We start from the raw sequence: 11,345 nt of genomic DNA, 5'->3' as shown, positions 1-11,345 counted from the left end.
AATGTGATTGCTTACAGATGGAGGATCAGCGGCAGGAGGAGTCTTGTCTTATGTCATCCCATTTTCTTACTTTTCGGTTACATAGTTAATACGGTTAAAAGAAGTTCATCAAGTTCAACCAAGGGATCGGGGGGGACGCGAATCCCAGAAGGAAGTGAGAGTCAGATTTCTATAGATTTTCATTAGCATTAATGTCATTTACTTTTAAGAATTTATCTAAACTGTTCCTGCTGTCACCACGTCCTGAGGTGTCTATTCCACAGATTCACAGTTCTTACAGTAAAGAAGCTTTGACGCTTCTGGAGACTGAGCTTTTTCTTCTCCAGTCGGAGGCAGTGCCCCCTTGTCTTTTGAGGACATTTTACACGGAACAGTTTTTCGCCGTATTTTTTGTATGGCCTATTTATACACTCACCTAAAGAATTATTAGGAACACCATACTAATACGGTGTTGGACCCCCTTTTGCCTTCAGAACTGCCTTAATTCTACGTGGCATTGATTCCACAAGGTGCTGATGGCATTCTTTAGAAATGTTGGCCCATATTGATAGGATAGCATCTTGCAGTTGATGGAGATTTGAGGGATGCACATCCAGGGCACGAAGCTCCCGTTCCACCACATCCCAAAGATGCTCTATTGGGTTGAGATCTGGTGACTGTGGGGCCATTTTAGTACAGTGAACTCATTGTCATGTTCAAGAAACCAATTTGAAATTATTCGAGCTTTGTGACATGATGCATTATCCTGCTGGAAGTAGCCATCAGAGGATGGGTACATGGTGGTCATGAAGGGATGGACATGGTCAGAAACAATGCTCAGGTAGCCCGTGGCATTTAAACGATGCCCAATTGGCACTAAGGGGCCTAAAGTGCGCCCAGAAAACATCCCCCACACCATTACACCACCACCACCAGCCTGCACAGTGGTAACAAGGCATGATGGATACATGTTCTCATTCTGTTTGCGCCAAATTCGACCTCTACCATTTGAATGTCTCAACAGAAATCGAGACTCATCAGACCAGGCAACATTTTTCCAGTCTTCAACAGTCCAATTTTGGTGAGCTTGTGCAAATTGTAGCCTCTTTTTCCTATTTGTAGTGGAGATGAGTGGTACCCGGTGGGGTCTTCTGCTGTTGTAGCCCATCCGCCTCAAGGTTGTGCGTGTTGTGGCTTCACAAATGCTTTGCTGCAGACCTCGGTTGTAACGAGTGGTTATTTCAGCCAACGTTGCTCTTCTATCAGCTTGATTCAGTCGGCCCATTCTCCTCTGACCCCTAGCATCCACAAGGCATTTTTTCCCACAGGACGGCCGCATACTGGATGTTTTTCCCTTTTCACACCATTCTTTGTAAACCCTAGAAATGGTTGTGCGTGAAAATCCCAGTAACTGAGCAGATTGTGAAATACTCAGACCGGCCCGTCTGGCACCAACAACCATGCCACGCTCAAAATTGCTTAAATCACCTTTCTTTCCCATTCTGACATTCAGTTTGGAGTTCAGGAGATTGTCTTGACCAGGAGCACCCCCCTAAATGCATTGAAGCAACTGCCATGTGATTGGTTGACTAGATAATCGCATTAATGAGAAATAGAACAGGTGTTCCTAATAATTCTTTAGGTGAGTGTATATTTGTATAGGTTAATCTTGTCCTCCCTTAGACGTCTCTTCTCAAGACTAAATAAATTATATTATTTTAATCTTTCTTCATAACTAAGACCCTCCATGTCTCTTATCAGTTTAGTCCCTCTCCTCTGTACTTTTGCCAGCTCCAGGGCCTCCTTTCTATGGACTGGTGTCCAAAACTGAACTGCATATTCCAGATGAGGCCGCACCAACGCCTTGTAAAGCGGTAATATTACATCCCTGCCCCGCGAGTCCATGCCTCGTCTAATGCATGACAATATCCTGGTGGCCTTAGAAGCAGCTGATTGACATTGTATACGGTTATTTAATCTACCATCTACAAGGACACCCAAATCCTTCTCTATAAGTGACTCTCCCAGTGCTACATCACCTAGGACATATGAAGCACATTCATGATATAACAAAGAGTTTGCCAGTTTATAATATACTTTGTTTCCTTTCCTGTTTTCTTTCCATTTTCAAGTTCTCTGCTTGCTGATAGTGAATGGAAACATGTTTGTTAGTATTCAGAGACCAATCACATGCAATAGGCAAGGTCTGGTACTACTGTATTATACTTTGGGGTTTACGCAGACCCCATTGCAGTCCCCTTTACTTCTGTGGCACTTCAGGAAATATCTGTGATACTGAAAGCTGCACACTTTCATGGTGCTCAACCCATGCTATACATGGAATATTTTAGGTAATAGGTGTGGCTGGGATGATGGGCAACCTCGTCTACATAGATTTTTGTGACTGGTTGTGCAACACATTTGTGCTCAAGGCAAAGTGTAAGAAGACTCTTCTCGAAAAGCAAAAATAATCTCACTCCACCCGAGAGTTGTCAGCACAAAATGATGTGATGAACTGAGACATGGCTGATGTCAGACCTGTGGAGTAATAATATTACTAATGCTAAGGTTAAGCCACATTTATCCTAGTGAATTCTGATAGGAATAGGAGCCAAGTGTCAGGGCTGTGAGGGGCTGCTTAGTTTCTTTCACAGCAAGTGTAACTACTATAATACTCTAGTTACAGTGTATTCTTGTACATAGGAGGCAGTATTATAGTAGTTATATTCTTGTACATAGGAGTAGTATTATAGTAGTTATACTCTTGTACATAGGAGCAGTATTATAGTAGTTATATTCTTGTACATAGGAGCAGTATTATAGTAGTTATATTCTTGTACATAGGAGGCAGTATTATTGTAGTATAGGAGCAGTATTATAGTAGTTATATTCTTGTACATAGGAGGCAGTATTATAGTAGTTATATTCTTGTACATAGGAGCAGTATTATAGTAGTTATATTCTTGTACATAGGAGGCAGTATTATAGTAGTTATATTCTTGTACATAGGAGCAGTATTATAGTAGTTATATTCATGTACATAGGAGCAGTATTATAGTAGTTATATTCTTGTACATAGGAGCAGTATTATAGTAGTTATATTCTTGTACATAGGAGGCAGTATTATAGTAGTTATATTCTTATACATCTGGGCAGTATTATAGTAGTTATACAGGGAGTGCAGAATTATTAGGCAAGTTGTATTTTTGAGGATTAATTTTATTATTGAACAACAACCATGTTCTCAATGAACCCAAAAAACTCATTAATATCAAAGCTGAATATTTTTGGAAGTAGTTTTTAGTTTGTTTTTAGTTTTAGCTATTTTAGGGGGATATCTGTGTGTGCAGGTGACTATTACTGTGCATAATTTTTAGGCAACTTAACAAAAAAACAAATATATACCCATTTCAATTATTTATTTTTACCAGTGAAACCAATATAACATCTCAACATTCACAAATATACATTTCTGACATTCAAAAACAAAACAAAAACAAATCAGTGACCAATATAGCCACCTTTCTTTGCAAGGACACTCAAAAGCCTGCCATCCATGGATTCTGTCAGTGTTTTGATCTGTTCACCATCAACATTGCGTGCAGCAGCAACCACAGCCTCCCAGACACTGTTCAGAGAGGTGTACTGTTTTCCCTCCTTGTAAATCTCACATTTGATGATGGACCACAGGTTCTCAATGGGGTTCAGATCAGGTGAACAAGGAGGCCATGTCATTAGATTTTCTTCTTTTATACCCTTTCTTGCCAGCCACGCTGTGGAGTACTTGGACGCGTGTGATGGAGCATTGTCCTGCATGAAAATCATGTTTTTCTTGAAGGATGCAGACTTCTTCCTGTACCACTGCTTGAAGAAGGTGTCTTCCAGAAACTGGCAGTGGGACTGGGAGTTGAGCTTGACTCCATCCTCAACCCGAAAAGGCCCCACAAGCTCATCTTTGATGATACCAGCCCAAACCAGTACTCCACCTCCACCTTGCTGGCGTCTGAGTCGGACTGGAGCTCTCTGCCCTTTACCAATCCAGCCACGGGCCCATCCATCTGGCCCATCAAGACTCACTCTCATTTCATCAGTCCATAAAACCTTAGAAAAATCAGTCTTGAGATATTTCTTGGCCCAGTCTTGACGTTTCAGCTTGTGTGTCTTGTTCAGTGGTGGTCGTCTTTCAGCCTTTCTTACCTTGGCCATGTCTCTGAGTATTGCACACCTTGTGCTTTTGGGCACTCCAGTGATGTTGCAGCTCTAAAATATGGCCAAACTGGTGGCAAGTGGCATCTTGGCAGCTGCACGCTTGACTTTTCTCAGTTCATGGGCAGTTATTTTGCGCCTTGGTTTTTCCACACGCTTCTTGCGACCCTGTTGACTATTTTGAATGAAACGCTTGATTGTTCGATGATCACGCTTCAGAAGCTTTGCAATTTTAAGAGTGCTGCATCCCTCTGCAAGATATCTCACTATTTTTGACTTTTCTGAGCCTGTCAAGTCCTTCTTTTGACCCATTTTGCCAAAGGAAAGGAAGTTGCCTAATAATTATGCACACCTGATATAGGGTGTTGATGTCATTAGACCACACCCCTTCTCATTACAGAGATGCACATCACCTAATATGCTTAATTGGTAGTAGGCTTTCGAGCCTATACAGCTTGGAGTAAGACAACATGCATAAAGAGGATGATGTGGTCAAAATACTCATTTGCCTAATAATTCTGCACGCAGTGTATTCTTGTACATAGGAGGCAGTATTATAGTAGTTATATTCTTGTACATAGGAGCAGTATTATAGTAGTTATATTCTTGTACAGAGGAGCAGTATTATAGTAGTTATATTCTTGTACATAGGAGCAGTATTATAGTAGTTATATTCTTGTACATAGGAGCAGTATTATAGTAGTTATATTTTTGTACATAGGAGCAGTATTATAGTAGTTATATTCTTGTACATAGGAGGCAGTATTATAGTAGCTATATTCTTGTACATAGGAGGCAGTATTATAGTAGTTATATTCTTGTACATAGGAGGCAGTATTATAGTAGTTATATTCTTGTACATAGGAGCAGTATTATAGTAGTTATATTCTTGTACATAGGAGCAGTATTATAGCAGTTATATTCTTGTACATAGGAGCAGTATTATAGCAGTTATATTCTTGTACATAGGGGCTGCATTATAGCAGTTATATTCTTGTACATAGGAGCAGTATTATAGTAGTTATATTCCGGTACATAGGAGCAGTATTATAGTAGTTATATTCTTGTACAAAGGAGCAGTATTATAGTAGTTATATTCTTGTACATAGGAGGCAGTATTATAGTAGTTATATTCCTGTACATAGGAGGCAGTATTATAGTAGTTATATTCTTGTACATAGGAGGCAGTATTATAGTAGTTATATTCTGGTACATAGGAGGCAGTATTATAGTAGTTATATTCTTGTACATAGGAGCAGTATTATAGTAGTTATATTCTTGTACATAGGAGCAGTATTATAGTAGTTATATTCTTGTACATAGGAGCAGTATTATAGTAGTTATATTCTTGTACATAGGAGCAGTATTATAGTAGTTATAGTCTTGTACAGAGGAGGCAGTATTATAGTAGTTATATTCTTGTACATAGGAGCAGTATTATAGCAGTTATATTCTTGCACATAGGAGCAGTATTATAGTAGTTATATTCTTGTACATAGGAGGCAGTATTATAGTAGTTATATTCTTGTACATAGGAGGCAGTATTATAGTAGTTATATTCCTGTACATAGGAGCAGTATTATAGTAGTTATATTCTTGTACATAGGAGCAGTATTATAGTAGTTATATTCTTGTACATAGGAGCAGTATTATAGTAGTTATATTCTTGTACATAGGAGCAGTAATATAGTAGTTATATTCTTGTACATAGGAGCAGTATTATAGTAGTTATATTCTTGTACATAGGAGCAGTATTATAGTAGTTATATTGTTGTACATAGGAGCAGTATTATAGTAGTTATATTCTTGTACATAGGAGGCAGTATTATAGTAGTTATATTCCTGTACATAGGAGCAGTATTATAGTAGTTATATTCTTGTACATAGGAGCAGTATTATAGCAGTTATATTCTTGTACATAGGGAGCAGTATTATAGTAGGTATATTCTTGTACATAGGAGGAAGTATTATAGTAGTTATATTCTTGTAAATAGGAGCAGTATTATGGTAGTTATATTCTTGTACATAGGAGCAGTATTATAGTAGTTATATTCTTGTACATAGGAGCAGTATTATCGTATTTATATTCTTGTACATAGGAGCAGTATTCTAGTAGTTATATTCTTGTATATAGGAGCAGTATTATAGTAGTTATATTCTTGTACATAGGAGCAGTATTATAGCAGTTATATTCTTGTACATAGGAGGCAGTATTATAGTAGTTATATTCTTGTACATAGGAGCAGTATTATAGTAGTTATATTCTTGTACATAGGAGCAGTATTATAGTAGTTATATTCTTGTACATAGGAGCAGTATTATAGTAGTTATATTCTTATACATAGGAGCAGTATTAAAGTAGTTATATTCCTGTACATAGGAAGCAGTATTATAGTAGTTATATTCTTATACATAGGAGCAGTATTAAAGTAGTTATATTCCTGTACATAGGAGCAGTATTAAAGTAGTTATATTCCTGTACATAGGAAGCAGTATTATAGTAGTTATATTCTTATACATAGGAGCAGTATTAAAGTAGTTATATTCCTGTACATAGGAAGCAGTATTATAGTAGTTATATTCTTATACATAGGAGCAGTATTAAAGTAGTTATATTCTTGTACATAGGAGCAGTATTATAGTAGTTATATTCTTGTACATAGGAGCAGTATTATAGTAGTTATATTCTTGTACATAGGAGCAGTATTATAGTAGTTATATACTTGTACATAGGAGCAGTATTATAGTAGTTATATTCTTGTACATAGGAGGCAGTATTATAGTAGTTATATTCTTGTACATAGGAGGCAGTATTATAGTAGTTATATTCTTGTACATAGGAGCAGTATTATAGTAGTTATATTCTTGTACATAGGAGCAGTATTATAGTAGTTATATACTTGTACATAGGAGCAGTATTATAGTAGTTATATTCTTGTACATAGGAGGCAGTATTATAGTAGTTATATTCTTGTACATAGGAGGCAGTATTATAGTAGTTATATTCTTGTACATAGGAGGCAGTATTATAGGAGTTATACTCTTGTACATAGGAGCAGTATTATAGTAGTTATATTCTTGTACATAGGAGCAGTATTATAGTAGTTATATTCTTGTACATAGGAGGCAGTATTATAGTAGTTATATTCTTGTATATAGGAGCAGTATTATAGTAGTTATATTCTTGTACATAGGAGCAGTATTATAGTAGTTATATTCTTGTACATAGGAGCAGTATTATAGTAGTTATATTCTTGTACATAGGAGCAGTATTATAGTAGTTATATACTTGTACATAGGAGCAGTATTATAGTAGTTATATTCTTGTACATAGGAGCAGTATTATAGTAGTTATATTCTTGTACATAGGAGCAGTATTATAGTAGTTATATTCTTGTACATAGGAGCAGTATTATAGTAGTTATATTCTTGTACATAGGAGGCAGTAATATAGTAGTTATATTCTTGTACATAGGAGCAGTATTATAGTAGTTATATTCTTGTACATAGGAAGCAGTATTATAGTAGTTATATTCTTGTACATAGGAGCAGTATTATAGTAGTTATATTCTTGTACATAGGAGCAGTATTATAGTAGTTATATACTTGTACATAGGAGCAGTATTATAGTAGTTATATTCTTGTACATAGGAGGCAGTATTATAGTAGTTATATTCTTGTACATAGGAGGCAGTATTATAGTAGTTATATTCTTGTATATAGGAGCAGTATTATAGTAGTTATATTCTTGTACATAGGAGCAGTATTATAGTAGTTATATTCTTGTACATAGGAGCAGTATTATAGTAGTTATATTCTTGTACATAGGAGCAGTATTATAGCAGTTATATTCTTGTACATAGGAAGCAGTATTATAGTAGTTTATATCCTTATACATAGGAGCAGTATTATAGTAGTTATATTCTTGTACATAGGAGCAGTATTATAGCAGTTATATTCTTGTACATAGGAGCAGTATTATAGCAGTTATATTCTTGTACATAGGAAGCAGTATTATAGTAGTTATATCCTTATACATAGGAGCAGTATTATAGTAGTTATATTCTTGTACATAGGAGCAGTATTATAGCAGTTATATTCTTGTACATAGGAAGCAGTATTATAGTAGTTATATTCTTATACATAGGAGCAGTATTATAGTAGTTATATTCTTGTACATAGGAAGCAGTATTATAGTAGTTATATTCTTATACATAGGAGCAGTATTAAAGTAGTTATATTCCTGTACATAGGAAGCAGTATTAAACACCACACTGGGATATAATTGACACAGTAAGGGGATTTAAGGACAGTAAATGTCCCTCTTTTTGATCTGAGGTATAGTTTTGCATTATTACATTTACAATATTGACCCAGAATGTGTTTCCCTGGTTGCTATCTATATATTAAATCCCACCTTGCATATTATTTCCTTATTTGATGTAATTTTGATTTTAGAAATCTTTATATTCAGATAATTTTTGCTCTATTGTGTAAAAAAAAAACTATTGAAGTATATAAATATGCAGGAAAAGTGGACCTTTCACATAATAAAACATAAGTGTTCCTCTTTGACCGTCCAAAAAGTTGAGAGGTATGCCAACTTAGTGCAATACAGTGTTTATCTGAAACGATGGTGTAGGACTATTAGGATACTGCTTCTATGACTAAATAATTTATAGATGATCCATCATGGAGGCAGCAGTAATTAAATTATAGCATCTACAGCATAGTTGGTCGTGTGGAGGTTTCTTTGCAGCCTGATGCCGGGCTGTCGGCTCTCGCGCTGCTCTTGCTGGCTCAGCAGATAGTATCAGACATGATAGGACTAGATCTACTGGAAACTCAATGTTTATCAATGTAATCTCCCATTTCCTCCCGTCTATCACTGCCTGACCTCACCCTGTATAATAGCACACTATCTCACATGTTACAATTACAAAATATGGAAGAGGAAGTCTGGTTCAGGACATAATCGTGGAGACTCCGGGCAGCAAATCTCTGTTTATGTTGTTTTCAGGAGAACTTTAGTAGAAGACCAAAATCAAAACCCCAGACCCTCCTCCATAATCCTGTCCCTATGCTTTCTGGTTCCTCACGAGAAATAAGAAACGATAGCTCAGCCAGTTGTCGTCCGAGGCGGATCATATGGCCAGTGATTGGCGGAGTGGTCCTTTTTCCTGTGTTTTGAGAGGAACCAAGAAGTAGGGACTGAAGACCCAGGAAACATCATAATGGTAGTATTAGGGAGTATCACATCCTCTAGTTTTTATACTATTTTGATTATTTTTAAAGAAAAAAACTACCATCTGTACAACCCTTTTTTGCGCGGTGTGCCTCCAAGCAATGGAGTCGTTTCTCCAGAACATCTCACAGATGACGATTGGATTGAGATCTGGGAATTTGGAGACAAGCCATCACCTTGATCTCTTTGGTTCTCGTTCCTGAACAGTTGTTTCAGTGTGGGTGAGGCATTATCCTGCTGAAAGAGACCACTGCACATCAACAAGATAGCTAATGCTTTAAAATGGCAACCAAAACCTGAAAGACGTGGAAGAAAGCAAAAATCTACCATTCGAATGGATAGAATAGCTAAAATGGCGAGGACTCAGCCAACAATCAGCTCCAGGAAGATGAAAGAAGGTGTAAAGTTCCCTGTGAGTCCTGTCACAATGAGAAGACGCCGATGTGAAGCCGAGCGATCTGCAAGAAGCCCCCGCAAAGTTGTTGAAAAAAAGACATGTGCTGAAGAGCTTACAATCTGCCAAAGAGCACATTGACCGCCTGAAGAGACATTCTGTGGACTGATGAAAGTAAGATTGTTCTTTTTGGGTCTAGTGGCCGGAGACAGTTTGTCAGACGACCCCCAAACACTGAATTCAAGCCCCAGTAGACAGTGAAGACAGTAAAGCATGGTGGGCAAGCATCATGATACGGGGATGTGTCTTAGACTACGGTGTTGGGCCTATTTATCGCAGACCAGGGATCACGGATCAGTCTGAATCCATCAGAAGACTGGACGAGGTCATGCTCCTTATGCCGAAGAGGAAATGCCCTTGGAGTGGGTGTTCCAACAAGACAACGACCCCAAACACACCAGTAAACGGGCAACGGCTTGGTTCCAGACCAACAAGACTGACGTCATGGAGCGGCCGGCCCAATCCCCGGATCTTAATCCAATAGAAAACTTGTGGGTGACATCAAAAATGCAGTTTCGGAGGCAAAACCAAGAAAGAGAGAAGAACTGTGGAATGTGGTCCAATCATCCGGGGCTGGAATACCTGGTCACAGGGGCAGAAGGTGGTGACTCCGAGCAACACAGACGTCCAGCAGGTCTCAGAGACAGCGGGTATACAACTGAGTATTAGTGACGGGATTCAGAGGAAAGAAAATCTTCATTTCTCAGTTTATATAGTGAATGTTTGAGTTTGTAAAGAAGAAGACAAACACTGCTATTTTTTTGAACAGTCTAATATTCACTTTTCTTTTTTTTTTAGAGGAACAACACAAATTTGATATTTTTCTTCATGTTTAGATTTGGAATAGAATGTGTAGTGTTCCCAATGCATTTGTGTGGATGGAAATAGAAGCTATTAGAAGGATGTTGAGCTTTATTCACTTTTTTAAACACACTGCTATTATTTTGAACAGTCAAATACCTTATGTGTCACCCCCACTTTCTCATAGATTGTAAGCTCTTGCGAGCAGGGCCCTTGCTCCTAGTGTTTCCGTTGTATATTAGCCAGTAACTTTGTGATGTCTTTTGTTTTGTACATGAACCCTCTGATTGTAAAGCCCTGCGGATTATTATTATTCCTTTAATTTATTAAGGAACCATCCTAAATATGGCTTTTTACGTACAAGTTCCACATGAGCAAGACATGGCACTGAAGTGACGTGCACCTATATGACATTGGTGGCATATTCTAGCCCGGTGGGTATAGGGCTAATATCAGTGCACTCGACACACATCCTGTCGCTGATTTCGGCAGGACCCTTCTATATCTTATTTACATCTACACATCACAATTCGGTGAGAGAGCGAGAGTTGAGACATCAGCAACATTTCCAGAGAACTCTCGTGAGCTGCAATGTATGTAGTGCCCCCTGCAGGTAAAATAAGGCGTGACAGTCTATAGACAAACCACAGACAAGAGACG

This window comes from Bufo bufo, chromosome 11, assembly GCF_905171765.1.
Source record: "Bufo bufo chromosome 11, aBufBuf1.1, whole genome shotgun sequence".
Lineage (NCBI taxonomy): Eukaryota > Metazoa > Chordata > Amphibia > Anura > Bufonidae > Bufo > Bufo bufo.
The sequence above is the reverse complement of the archived record's forward strand: the minus strand, read 5'-3'. Positions refer to the sequence as shown.